The sequence below is a fragment of the Lepisma saccharinum genome, chromosome 16 (genome assembly GCF_977018435.1).
Source record: "Lepisma saccharinum chromosome 16, izLepSacc3.1, whole genome shotgun sequence".
Classification (NCBI taxonomy): Eukaryota; Metazoa; Arthropoda; class Insecta; order Zygentoma; family Lepismatidae; genus Lepisma; species Lepisma saccharinum.
Genome location: NC_139244.1, coordinates 1,748,741 through 1,762,411, shown reverse-complemented (window position 1 = coordinate 1,762,411; position 13,671 = coordinate 1,748,741). Strand labels below are relative to the sequence as shown.

Here is a 13,671-nt window from a genome sequence, read left to right as displayed (position 1 = left end):
ATTACGCGATCGAAACAAGGAAGTATCCCATCACTGTCGATGAACGTTCATCTTATTTTTGAATTTGTAAAATGTGCGTATTATTTCATTTTAACACGGTTGGCCAGTTCGATTTTGATGGGACTTAGCACCCCTCACTGGCGACGCCCATGGACAATATGTAACATGGAATCTGTTTCGAGTGCTGAGTCCAGTTGGCTTAATGAATTCGAGGAGAAACGATATTTTCATTGACGAGTCATAAAAATACATTTTCAAATAAAATAAACACATTTCAACAAAGGCATATACAACTTAATCGTACTTCTTTCGATTTTGTATGGGGTATCATCGATCATTTTAGCGAAGATTGTTAATTTCGGATCTCCATAAATAAATTCTCTCTTTCTCATTTTTTGGTTTCCTTTCTTCTTTTCTCTCACACCGTTTCTTCTCCTGCTTTTCTCTTTACTGTTTCTACTCTTCTCTTTCCTTTTCCTTTTCATTTCTCTTTCTTACTTTTCCTCCGTTGCTCACCTTTTACTCTCTCACTCTTTCTAATCTGGTTCTCTGTATTTCTTCTCTTTCTCTTTCTGTCTGTGTGAATTTTGGGCAAATACATTTACGAGAACATTCTTACTACCATTTGGTACTCGGCAAATTTCTTCGTTCCCAAATACATGCAGAATGTCAAAATCGATACATTACCACGTCACTGGAAATTTCGAAGTGCTGAATATCCTTACCTGCAAAAGGAAATAATCTTATTTAGTCATTATTAGAGTCTCCATTTCTAGGAACTAAAGGCAAATAGGGAGTAGCTAATTATTTTCAAAACAACAAGACAAGAACAAAGAAGACACGATATGCAGTATAAACAAAATATGCAATGAGTCAGCACACTAACATTCACGGTAAACTTTTTAACTTATAGCAATTCTATGTTGCTCAAAGTTGAGAATACTTTCCTTCGGAAAGTTGGGAACTATGTTTCTTCCTGTGTGGGCTCTTCTCTTCCCAGCCGGGGAGGGACCAGGACGAAGGAATGCAAGAAGTGACAAATGAGCCCTGTATCCCTTCGACTGGACACTGCCCATCGTCGCTGAACTAATTTAGGGAACATGTGGCAGAAACTGGAGGATCCAGAGAATGACCAGGAGATGCTATTCCCACGGCTTGGTCTAAACAACGCCGAACGATCTCATTGGGCCAGGGGGGCACGTGATCCACCAAAACCTACAGTTTTGGGATACATTTTGGAAGAAAGGACAGTGTGCGACTAGGCTCGAAAAGGAACATTATCCTCCAAAGTGTGTGACGAGACTTGAAATACAGAGTACCCGCCAAGAGTGTGTGACGAGACTTGGAATAGAGTAACTTACACGGTAGAGTGTGTGCATAAGAGTTCGAACCCGGGACAGTATTGTGTTATAAGTATACAGTCGTGTGTGGCGATAAGCGCCAATCATGTGTAACAAGTGTATCCTTTTGCTTGTGTAAGTATGTTAGGTTTATGTCTTTATTAATTAAATATGTTAAAATCCATAGTTGTTTCCCTTATCTGCAGGGTTTAGAAATTAATATCTGATCATTGGTAACTGCAACGGGTAAACAAGACCAGGTAATGTTAGGTCGAGCTCTTGGCTCGTAAATTCCCCTAGCTTCCCTGGCCGAACCCTGGAACGGACCGTTACTAAACCCCCAAATCAGTTGTATATGGCCATGCCCTTGAACAGGGACCTAAATTAATCAAAAATCGACCGTTGTAATTATCATGATCAGATCTTAATTTGCCATCTGTTCGGGAGTGTTGCATGCGCGTCATCCTCACAGCATGTAGAGGAATAAAACAGGCGATAAGTTAGGAATGAGAGTAGGGAGTGACCCAACCCCAATTGGAATTTCTAAAAATCTAAATATTAATAATTCGCGAGATGTGGTGACTTTTTAAGTTTAACTAAAAGGGAATTTTTTTTACTGTTGCTCTTAAGGAAAACTCATTTTTTTGATGGTTGATTAGTTATGCCTAGAACTCGCGCCATGGACGCCGATCTTGCGAAACTTATCAGGGAGCAAATTGAAGCAGCCATCTCCCCTCTTAAAGAAAAAATTCAGCAACAAAATGAAATGATTCAAGCATTGGAAAACAAGCTACAAGAGCAACTTGACACTCAAGAGAAAAACACCAATGAAATTGAAATCAAGTTAAATGATATGCATGGTAATTTCACAGGAAAATATGAGAGTCCAGGTTTGAATGGAAAGCTTGATGATATTGGTAATTCTGTGAGGAAATTAAACCCGGGAGAGACTAATAATGATTGTCAAGAGAAGAAAAGAAATGCAAAACCAAACCAAGCAAGGTCATACAGACCCGAGATGCAAGAGCTTGCCCTGGCTTTCTCGCAGACTCATTACTTGAGTAGCTTGCTAGATCAAAGAATCAAAATACATTGTGATACCTACGAAGACCCTTACTTTTGCTTGCAGAAAGAAACCCCAAATACGTTTGCATTACTCGACTGCGAGATAGGTAAAGTTGGTGTCAAACTACATGTCAGTCACATGAAGATTCGGAATTGTTCAATTGGGCAAAGGAAGTTTTATTTGAGCAATATCAAAGGAACCGATGGACATAACAGGTGGACTAGGATAAGGAGATGGGACGATTTGCATTGGTATGAGGGTCTCCCGAGAGAGCGGCGACCCATCCCTCCACAAAGAAATCACGAGGCTGATCGCGGTGGTGGCTATAACCATAGGCAAGTAACAGTGAGTGCACCTAAGAAACCGCCCATATCTGAAAACGCATCGGGTGGGCCACTCCATGATCAGGATTCTACCGGAAATGGCCCTGTAAACTACCAAGGGAACCGTCCATTTCAGTAATAATGGAGGAGCCAACAATTGAGATGTAAATATGTCATAAAATGATAATTAAGCTTAGTGTAAATTTTCTTTCTGTGCCAATTGCGTTATTTCATCAGTGAAATTAATTAAGTGCTTACTGCGTCCGCTAAAGTGATACTGTACTAAGCGAGTGATTAGTGTGTTTTGTTTAATTGATAGTGAGTGTACGCGAGAGTGTCGTAATGTGTTTAATGAGTAAGAATTATCTAAAATACGTCAGTTTATACGATAAATGAAGATTTAACCTATTAAGTGGTGACTCGTAAACCAATAATTAACGCTGTGAAAAAGGAAATATTCAGTACATAAATAAGTGAACTTAGGTTAAAAGTTAAGAAATGTGTGCACATTTTCATTTTTGAAAGCTGAAGTAACGTGAAAAGTTTAATGCTGTGACATTCAAGTGAAGTTTAAGTTTAAAGTGAGACGACGTGATGTGACATAGTTGAGAAGCAAGAAGTTTATTTTATTGAGTCCGCCAGTGAGCGATGAAGTTGGTTTTATTAGTACCGCCAGAGTGCGAAGAATTATTATTATTAGTACCGCCAGAGTGCGAGTAATTATTATTATTGTGTCCGCCAGAGAGCGAAGAATTTTATTATTGTGTCCGCCAGAGAGCGAAGAATTTTATTATTGAATCCGCCACAGAGCGATGAGATTTATTTAATTGTATCCGCCAATGGGCGATGAAGTTTTTATATTGTGTCCGCCAATGAGCGATGAAGTTGGTTTTATTAGTACCGCCAGAGTGCGAAGAATTATTATTATTAGTACCGCCAGAGTGCGAGTAATTATTATTATTGTGTCCGCCAGAGAGCGAAGAATTTTATTATTGTGTCCGCCAGAGAGCGAAGGGTTTATTTTGTGTGCGAGTTCCGCTGGTAGGAACGATGCTAAGTAGGGATATTTTACTAGAGTATGGGGAATATACGACGATTTTTATTTCAGGATGAATAAGTTACATGCTGAAATGTGCTTCAATTATAATGTCACAAATGGAAAATTATATTATTAGTCAATTGGATAGTGCACAATGTTATAAGATAAATGTAATTTGTTTTACTTTGCTTGAGATATGCTCGGCAGTGAAATTTAAAAGTTGGAATTATTTTATAGGTACTTATATGCAGCGTCAATTAATGCAAATTTACTTTTTAAAATTAGATTAAGAAGGTCTAGGGTCCACCAATCAATTTGTCAGTCGTTACAAAGGTTATATTAATTTAAAGATTCGGAGGAAGAAAGGTGTTGGATACATTGGTAAGAAAAAGGAAAGGAAGAAGAAAAGGTCTTTTAGCAACCATCCCTCGCAGGTCAATGTTTTTCTTTCTCTCACAACGCACTCGTACTCACAGCACATGACAAGGAAATGATTATTAGTTGTTAAAAATATATATAACGCAGTTGGTACGTACTATATCGCTAGTAAATGTTTGTAAATATTTGAAGTTATCATATAATTAGTTACTTTCTTTTATTTTTGTGATTTTTATTATTATTGTCTGTGTAAAGAAATAGCACGGCCCTAGAAGGCCAGGTTTATGGCTTCTCAGGCAAAAGAGAGAAGTGTCCCGTTTCGTAACTACCCCTCCCCCCGAAGGGTAGGAATGGTCAGTCAGCTGGGGTGGCCGGAGTGAAGGTCACAGCGATGAAAAAAGGGATGGTCCACCCTAGTGACACAGTTTCCTTGAAGAGCACATCTGGCTCGAAGGATAGCATTCTTGTTCCAAGTGTCATAGTTATATATAATCCAAGTATCTTTAATTGTGCTATATTATTTTAATTTTTTTTAATATAAAGATATTCATATTTAGCTTTTTAATTTTAAGGAAATTATGTAAGAACATCTCTTCTGGTCTAGTTAACTATACTCAGTGTTGCAACAAGTGTCATTTGTTTTTGTTTTGATTCAGACTGATTTTCTAGGATTTGTTAAAGGAACAGGTTTTTCACTGGCGACCAGACTATTTTATTCTATAAATTTTGAAAAATAGGAAAGAAGGTAATCAGTAAGTCGGTCAGTAAAAGAGAGAGAGGAGATTCCAGATAGAAGGTAATTTAATTTTGTAGGTAAATATATTACTTTAGTATTTTGATTTGAAAGTAAATAATAAGGGTTTTTCTAAAAAAAAATAGTTAGTAGTAGCTAGGAGAATGTATTTCAGTAGTGCTACAGTTATTACTTTATAAACAAGTATCGATAGGGATTGCTTAGCCTATTATTTATTGCTTGTGTATTAGTTCATATCTTTATAGGAATGTCTATTGTATTCATTGCATTTGCTACAAGTTATTAAGTATAAGTAGTTATAGGAATTGATCATAAGATTATGCTAGGCATTTGTATTGAAACTAACATTGCCTATGTTGCATTATGCCAAATGAGCATGCATTTCCTGACACGTTTCTCAAAGCATGAGCTGCACGTGATTAATTACTAATTGGTGAGAGAGAGGTTGAAGTAAGAAAGATAAATTTATTCTTAGGTCGAAAATGATCAAATGATCAAGAGAATTTTATAGTTTTATGACAATGAAGTTAGCATATTACTTTCCATATTCATTGCAAAGTACCATTTCTATATATAAGAAAATGAGTTGATGTGTGTTTACACTTGATATTTATAACACTTAATTTGTGTGAGGATGTTATGAAATTTAGTCCGTAAGATGATTTACGTAACTTTTATTGATTAATAAATGCACATATACGTTATTATTTGCAAACTAGTGACGTACGGATTCTAAGTTATAAGTACTTAATAAATATTCTGAGTGAGGTGTACTCACATTTTTCTAACAGATACTATTGTATTCGTATCTATGAAAATTTTGTTATGTGTCAATTTATAAATAAAATAGGTATTTTCTTTGAAATAACAGATGGTAGAAAGAGGTTTTAGTTCTAAGATATGCATACTTTTTTCCAGTACTCTTGATAAACTTGTGAACAACATAATATTAAGGTGTGATTTTGGGTTATTGCCGAAGAAAGATTACAATTGTTTCAGGACGAATAACAATTAACAATTATGATATCTGAGATATTTTATATATGTGGTAATATGTACTTATTCTACCATTAGCACCTTTTATGTTTTTCAGTAGTAGTTTAATAACTTTGAAATGACAGTGAAGGTAAAGTGTTAAGTATTGTGCTGAAATAAATTTATTTAGGAAGAAAAATTATTAATGATGGTTACGGTAAATTTGCAAAGACCAAACGTATCTTTTAAGTATTTTGTTTACTTATTATAAAGGAAAAACTATACATATAAAAGTGACGATCGCAAACTTACTGAATAAAAATTAACTACGTACTCACTATTAGCATGTTGATAGGCCAATATGAGGTCATGCCATTGACGCATTTATACTTCGTAAATCTATTTTATACTGATGATATTCTAGGGCAAAAAGTATTTACATATTGTCATGTTTTGGCATTTTGTTCTTAAGTTTCGTGCAGAATCGTTTAAAAATCTTATTAACAAGATAAAAGAGAAAGGTTGTTTATTGATATATTATGTTTTGAAAATACGTATGATTATTGTGTCATTTTCAAACTCATGAAAATATGGGGTAGATGACATTGTGAAGTTTTTTCTAGCTATGTTCAATATCATAATTTTAATAAATTTAAAAATAAATATGTTATCTGGTAGTTTCAAAAGTGAAACCTAAGTAGAAGTTTATTTTCAATTATAGGTGGATGTATATGAGAATCAACACCTGTGTTCTTATGTTCATGAGGTAATTGAGTTCAAAATGTTTTAATTTCATTTTAGTATATTCAAATGTCCCATATGTTATGCTTAGAATTTACTGATATTAGATAAAGGTTGAAATTTCATTTGCTTGGTAGTGTATTTTATTGACCATTTTTTATGTTTACTTGTATGAGGTATTATAAAAATGAGTTAGGAAAATCTGTCTAATTTATCATCATGATGGTCAGATAATTACTTCTTTTATTCAGCATTTATTCATGTACTTTTCAGGTTCCAAAATGACCATTAGAAAGTAAGAAAATATAATATATTGCTAATAGAGTTCACCATTATCATATTATTAATATACTTGATATGGTCATATCATTCATATTTTGATTTTCAATAAATATATTCGAGTGGATAATTCTCTACTAAGTGTAATCATGATTCGTGTAATAACATTATCTATCTATGTGTGAATGGTAGAAGTAAAATGTATGTGTATAATATATCCTGCAATTTTTGGAAAAATGAAGTAAATGAAAACGAGTATATTCGTAATGCATGGTGATGAAGTATTTAGGATAGACAATTATTGACATTAAATGACAATGTGATTAAACGCTAAACAAACATTAAGTGAAGTGATGGTGATAGAACATTTAATCGGAGACAATCTGAACATTTCACCAAGGAGATGAACTCTCATCAGTGGTGCGGAAGAAATCACGTGTCCCTTACCCACACATCCAGTTAATCGACATGCCGTGGTGTAATTTGTAAAAAGCTTCCAGAAGTTCCCCATAGACTCAAAGTGACAAAAGAGTTGTTTCCTCTGTAGGCACCTGAGAACACCAAAACTTTATGAAGTCCAAACCCAGTGACGTTTGGCATTCCAGATAGAAAGAAGAGAGAATAACCCATCCTTCTTTCCTTCCCATCCCAACGACTTGCGAAGACATCGGCAGTTATTAATCCTTGTTAACCGAGAAGACAAATATACCCTTCAACCTTATTAAGTCAAATTTACCCAACCTTATGAAGAAAGAAGAAGATGTCATGGTGTGACAGAACTTAATGGACAAAAGTCCAGCTGAACTATATACAGGGTGTCCACCAAGTGAATGAACAAAGTTTAGTGTGATTATATACAGGGTGTTCCACTAGTGAAGGACAAATGATGAAAAATTTCTTCACAAGTTCAGAAATTTTTCCCCGGGGGAACGGGAATATATAGCAATTCTATGTTGCTCAAAGTTGAGAATACTTTCCTTCGGAAAGTTGGGAACTATGTTTCTTCCTGTGTGGGCTCTTCTCTTCCCAGCCGGGGAGGGACCAGGACGAAGGAATGCAAGAAGTGACAAATGAGCCCTGTATCCCTTCGACTGGACACTGCCCATCGTCGCTGAACTAATTTAGGGAACATGTGGCAGAAACTGGAGGATCCAGAGAATGACCAGGAGATGCTATTCCCACGGCTTGGTCTAAACAACGCCGAACGATCTCATTGGGCCAGGGGGGCACGTGATCCACCAAAACCTACAGTTTTGGGATACATTTTGGAAGAAAGGACAGTGTGCGACTAGGCTCGAAAAGGAACATTATCCTCCAAAGTGTGTGACGAGACTTGAAATACAGAGTACCCGCCAAGAGTGTGTGACGAGACTTGGAATAGAGTAACTTACACGGTAGAGTGTGTGCATAAGAGTTCGAACCCGGGACAGTATTGTGTTATAAGTATACAGTCGTGTGTGGCGATAAGCGCCAATCATGTGTAACAAGTGTATCCTTTTGCTTGTGTAAGTATGTTAGGTTTATGTCTTTATTAATTAAATATGTTAAAATCCATAGTTGTTTCCCTTATCTGCAGGGTTTAGAAATTAATATCTGATCATTGGTAACTGCAACGGGTAAACAAGACCAGGTAATGTTAGGTCGAGCTCTTGGCTCGTAAATTCCCCTAGCTTCCCTGGCCGAACCCTGGAACGGACCGTTACTAAACCCCCAAATCAGTTGTAAACTATAGATCGACCGCAAAGAAAAACCTTGGACGAAAAGTCCCCGCGCAGCTTTCCCTTCTTCCGTTCAGCTCGGGACATAAGGAAACATGGTCCACTCTCCCCCTCCCCTCCTCGCGGCAGTACGGTGCACAGGAGTCGCGGGTCTGCGCAGGTCTCTTTGCTTGTGGTTCCACTATATAAGCTTCGATTGGCGACTGGTTTAGACGCAACGAACCCTCGAAAAGCGGGATTTTATCCTTAATACACATGAAACTACGCAGAACAGGCTCACAATTGCCACAAATGGATTGAGCTTGCCATGATTACAGACAAAATGCGTGCATAGTCGTGGAAAGAAATACTTCCGCCATATGGCTATTGGTATTAAAGCCCGCATCACACTAAATTGGATTTCCAGTAGGTATGCCCTAGTTGGCGCTGGACTGGCTACCAATTTGCTAGTTTTCGCCTCACACGATACTTATCGGCGTACTTGTCGATAGAGTTTTGTTCGCATACGAGGGAAGTTGTAATGGCGGCCGCGTGAGATGTAAAGAATGCATCACTTCACACTTTTAAAAGCCGATAACTATTCAGCCGAGAGGAATAACATTTCGTATAAAACGTTATTAGGTACAAAACAATGGCGCAGCTTGAATACATACTTTACAACGTTTACTGTACACGTATGGAAGAATATTTTAGTTGTTTCAAATGTAAACACCGTGCACTAAGCATAGATGGTGTAATTCAATGCGCCTTTCATGCTTTATACGTTATACATTGCTGGAGTAACACTCGGAAACCACAGACAAAAACGCTCCTTTGCACACTCACAGATTATCTTCACATGGCGAAACTTTGCTCTGATTGGCTGTTCCACAGAATCCAGTCGAGGAAAGCAAGTAGCAATTAGAACATGTCCTATTCCTCCAAACCAGTCAAGCAGTCAGCCAGGCGGCCATGATTGCTACCTAGAAAGTTAGTTCAGCGCCAACTAGGGCATTCCTACTAGTAATCCAGTTCCGTGTGATAGGGGCTTAAGACTGTATGAGGGAAGTATTTTATTCCATGACTATACAACTTAACAGTGACCGAGCGCGTTTATTGGTCGACTTTCGATCTCACCATTGATATTTTAAGGTTCGAGTCCCGGCCTGGGTTTGAGCATTCCTTGTAGATGTCCCTTCAACGTCATTTAATTCTTACATCATCCTCAACGCCGCGATTAGCCAAAAGTGGCAGAAAAGCAATGATAGATAACAAAAGTGCAAATAAAAGTTTCTAGTTGACTGATTTGGTTTCTTACTTCGCTTTTCTTCCGCTTTCGGCTAATCGCAAGAGTGATGATATGAAATTTGATGAAGGTTAATTATGATTGATTAATTTGGTGTTTTAAGTCCACTTTATGCGGAGAAAGGCTAATTGGGACTGGACCTACAGTTTAAAGTGGAATCCAAACCATTATGTGCCTCCTCCAGGAAATTTGATGAAAGGACACTCAGAAAGAAAACTCATGCCCAGGCCGGAATTCGAGCCTGGAACCTCTGGTGTCGAAGCGCGGTATATATATATATATATATATATATATATGTGTGTGTGTGTGTGTGTGTGTGTGTGTGTGTGTGTGTGTGTGTGTGTGTGTGTGTGTGTGTGTGTGTGTGTGTGTGTGTATACGAGTATATATATATAGGAAAGCTCCTAACCTGCCTTTTCCCACTCAAACTTCACATAAATTAATCTTAAATCACGACTTTTTCATTCAGGACAGACAATCACAAACATCCCTGTCCGAACCGGGATTCGAACCCGAGACACCTGGAGTCCTTGCGCACGGCTCTGACCACTCCAAAACGAAGATCGACACCATTTTGCCACGATGAATACTTCAGGCCCAGTAGCCACCACTGTCCATGTGAACTTGACCCAAAATATACCAAACTTTTTTTTTACATAAAATAAATGCTGCAGTGTTGCTTCTGATCTGTTTGTTCTGATATGACCTTCGTCGCTGTAGACCAATTTCCTGAACAAATGAGAATCGCTTAAGCGTGCCCTACTTTCTCGCACGCATGAAGGCCTTTTTTTTTTTTTTAGTGACGTTCCTTCTGCACTCGTGCACATATGCATCCTGCAACACTTTTTATGGAAATGACGTCACCTCGATGTGTGTTACACGAGTTAGAAAAAACGATTACGTCATGCTCTGCTTCTAGATTCTCGGAAATCTATATTGAGAGATGGAGGAAATGCGGTTTGCAGTGAGCCGATTGGGTGAGATGAGATTAAGCAGTTTCTGTTCACCCTTATTTGTACCTTGAGGGATAACCGTGATGGGAGGTGAAGGGAACGAGAGAATTGAAGAAACAGGAAAGGAAATGGGAAAGAAGAAGATGATAGCGAAGAGAAGAGGGAAGCAGAGGCGGGGAGCCCAAGTATACGTATATTTGGGTTTTAAGCCTTAGTAATAAGAGGAAAATATTAGAACAGGTGTACTTGTATAAAATATATGCTGTTAGGAAGGTAAAAGAAACTAACGAAGGACTAAAATTAAATGGTGTGACTCAGCTGTTAGCATATGCAGATGATGTAGACTTACTGGGGGATGATGTGAATACAATTAAGAATAATGCTAAAATATTTTTCAAAACTGCTAAAGAGATAGGTTTGGAAGTTAACAAAGAGAAAACTAAATATATGCTTACAGGCCGAAACCAAGTGTTAGGTAATAATCAAAATCTAATTATTGATAACAACTCGTTTGAACCAGTTTCGAAATTCAAATACTTAGGAGTAATATTAACAAATGAAAATGATATTAAAGAGGAAATAAAAAGTAGGCTTAATTCAGGAAATGCATGTTACTTCTCTCTTCATAAACTTTTGTCTTCTCGTTTAATATCTAAGAAACTAAAAGTTAAAATATACAAAACAGTAATTTTGCCTGTAGTATTATATGGGTGTGAAACTTAGTCCCTTACATTGAAAGAGGAACATGAATTGAGAGTATTTGAAAATAAGATCCTTAGGAAAATCTTTGGGCCTAAAAGGGATGAAGAGACAGGTGAGTGGAGAAGGTTACATAATTTAGAACTACATAATTTGTATTCATGTCCAGATATTGTTAGAATAATTAAATCAAGAAGACTTAGGAAGGCAGGCCATGTGGCACGAATGGGAGAGGAAAGAGGAGTTTACAGGATTCTTGTTGGGAAACCTGATGGTAAGAGACCTGTAGGAAGGCCAAGACGAAGATGGAGGGATAACGTTGAGATGGACCTAAAGGAAATCGGTAGGGATGGAAAAGACTATATAGATCTTGCTAAGGATAGGGACAGATGCAAGGCCTGTGTTGCTGCAGCCATGAACATTCGGGTTTAAGAAGGCTAGAGAGTTAGTTAGTTAGTTAGTAGATCATAGTGAGTATGATGGGGGTATCTGTTGTTTGGACCATGGAATAACAATGCAGACATAAATATATAGTTTTATTTGAAGGCATGGCGCAAAACGTTTGACAGCCATCAGTGCACCACCCACAACTGGAAGTGTAGCTTCACTTTGGAGGAAGAAGGGAGACAGGAAGGGAAAAGAGTGAGCAGGAAATATTAAAAGGGAGAGAAAGATAGAGCGAGAAATTGAAGGGAAGAGAGAGGAAAGAAAGTGTGAAAGACAAAAAAATCTGAAGGGAAGATAGGAGAATCAAGACAGTAAAGAAAGTGAGAAAGAGAAGAATGCAAAGGAAACGGACAAAGAGGAAGAAAATTAAACAGAATATTGTTTGCACCGAAAAGGTTTCGAGATGTTCCTTGCAACACGTTCCATATTGAGAACTGTAGGCTCAGTTACAGCGGCGTCGCCACAAGGGGGGTCAGGGTGGACTCCGCCTCCCGGCAGATAAGCCTACACGAAAATTATCGGAATAATTTCTAGTAAAGTAAGAGCACAGACGAAGATAGAGAGAGACACAAAGTTTGAAAGTTTATTTTACTTCGCTTTTCTGCCACTTTTGGCTAATCGCGAAGATGAGGATGAAATGATGAAATTGATGAAGAGACACGCACAAGCACCCATGCCCAGGCCGAGATTCGAACCCTTGACCCCTGGAATCGTAGCGCGAGAGAGACAAAGAGAAACAGAGAGAAAGAGTAGGAACAGAGTAAGAAACAAAAGGTGAGAAGCGAAGAAGAAGTAAGAAAGAAGGATAGAAAGGGATAAGCATAAGTAAGTTCAGAAAGAGGGAAAGCGGAGAGAGAAGAAAAAGTGAGGAAGAGAGAAAAAAGGAAATGCATGGAAAATTCGACAGAAAGAAGGAGAAAACAGTGTACGAGAAAAAGAGGAAACGGAAAGAGAGAATATTAGTAGCAAATACCATGACCACCTAAGCAGAACAACCAGAAAAGATTTTCTCTTTCTTGACACATTGCACGACCAAATAAGTGACAAGGAAACTACAGTTTTGGCCAAATTATTGGTCTCATTACTTTAAAAAATGAAACAGATAAGCTCACTTTTTGTAGAGAAATTTGACAGATTTAATGTTTTGTGATACACATTGCATTGTTATACAACCTGCAAGTACTGTCAGTACTTCGTATGACCATCTGTGGCTCCTTCGAGCCCATTTCAATCACTGCTTCTGTACAATCACTCTTATTTCTAAACTTCAAACCACGTGGTTAATGAAATTACATGTTTCTCAGGAGGTACAAATAAAGAACGCCCTTACAACAATCAGAATTAATATTATTTCCTTTGTTTTAGCCAAACAACCCAAGAATAAGTCCCAGCGAAAGAAAGGATTTTGGGAAACAAGATTATATCGAAGCACACAAACAGTTTAATCCCATGAAAAGTTATAACAATCGTCTAATTTATTTAGTTAGAACACTTTCAAAACAAGGAAATATGCTTCTTTCTTACAATATATCACCTACAAGTTTCAATTTTGTACCTCGTAATCCTCAAACAGATTAGAAATATGTACAAGGCACATCTGTTTACCTTTAGAAAGAAAAAGTCAGCAAGGTAGCCAGTTCCTACTTAATTGCTTAACTGTCTGCAGTGTTTGCA

At 37.5% G+C, this 13,671-nt stretch overlaps 1 protein-coding gene across 2 annotated transcripts in view; it reads right to left on the bottom strand.

Moving 5' to 3' along the window:
• Positions 1-13,671, bottom strand: part of Msp300 (Muscle-specific protein 300 kDa) — a 609,326-nt gene that overhangs the window by 497,493 nt on the left and 98,162 nt on the right. The gene's annotated exons all lie outside the window — the stretch shown is intronic.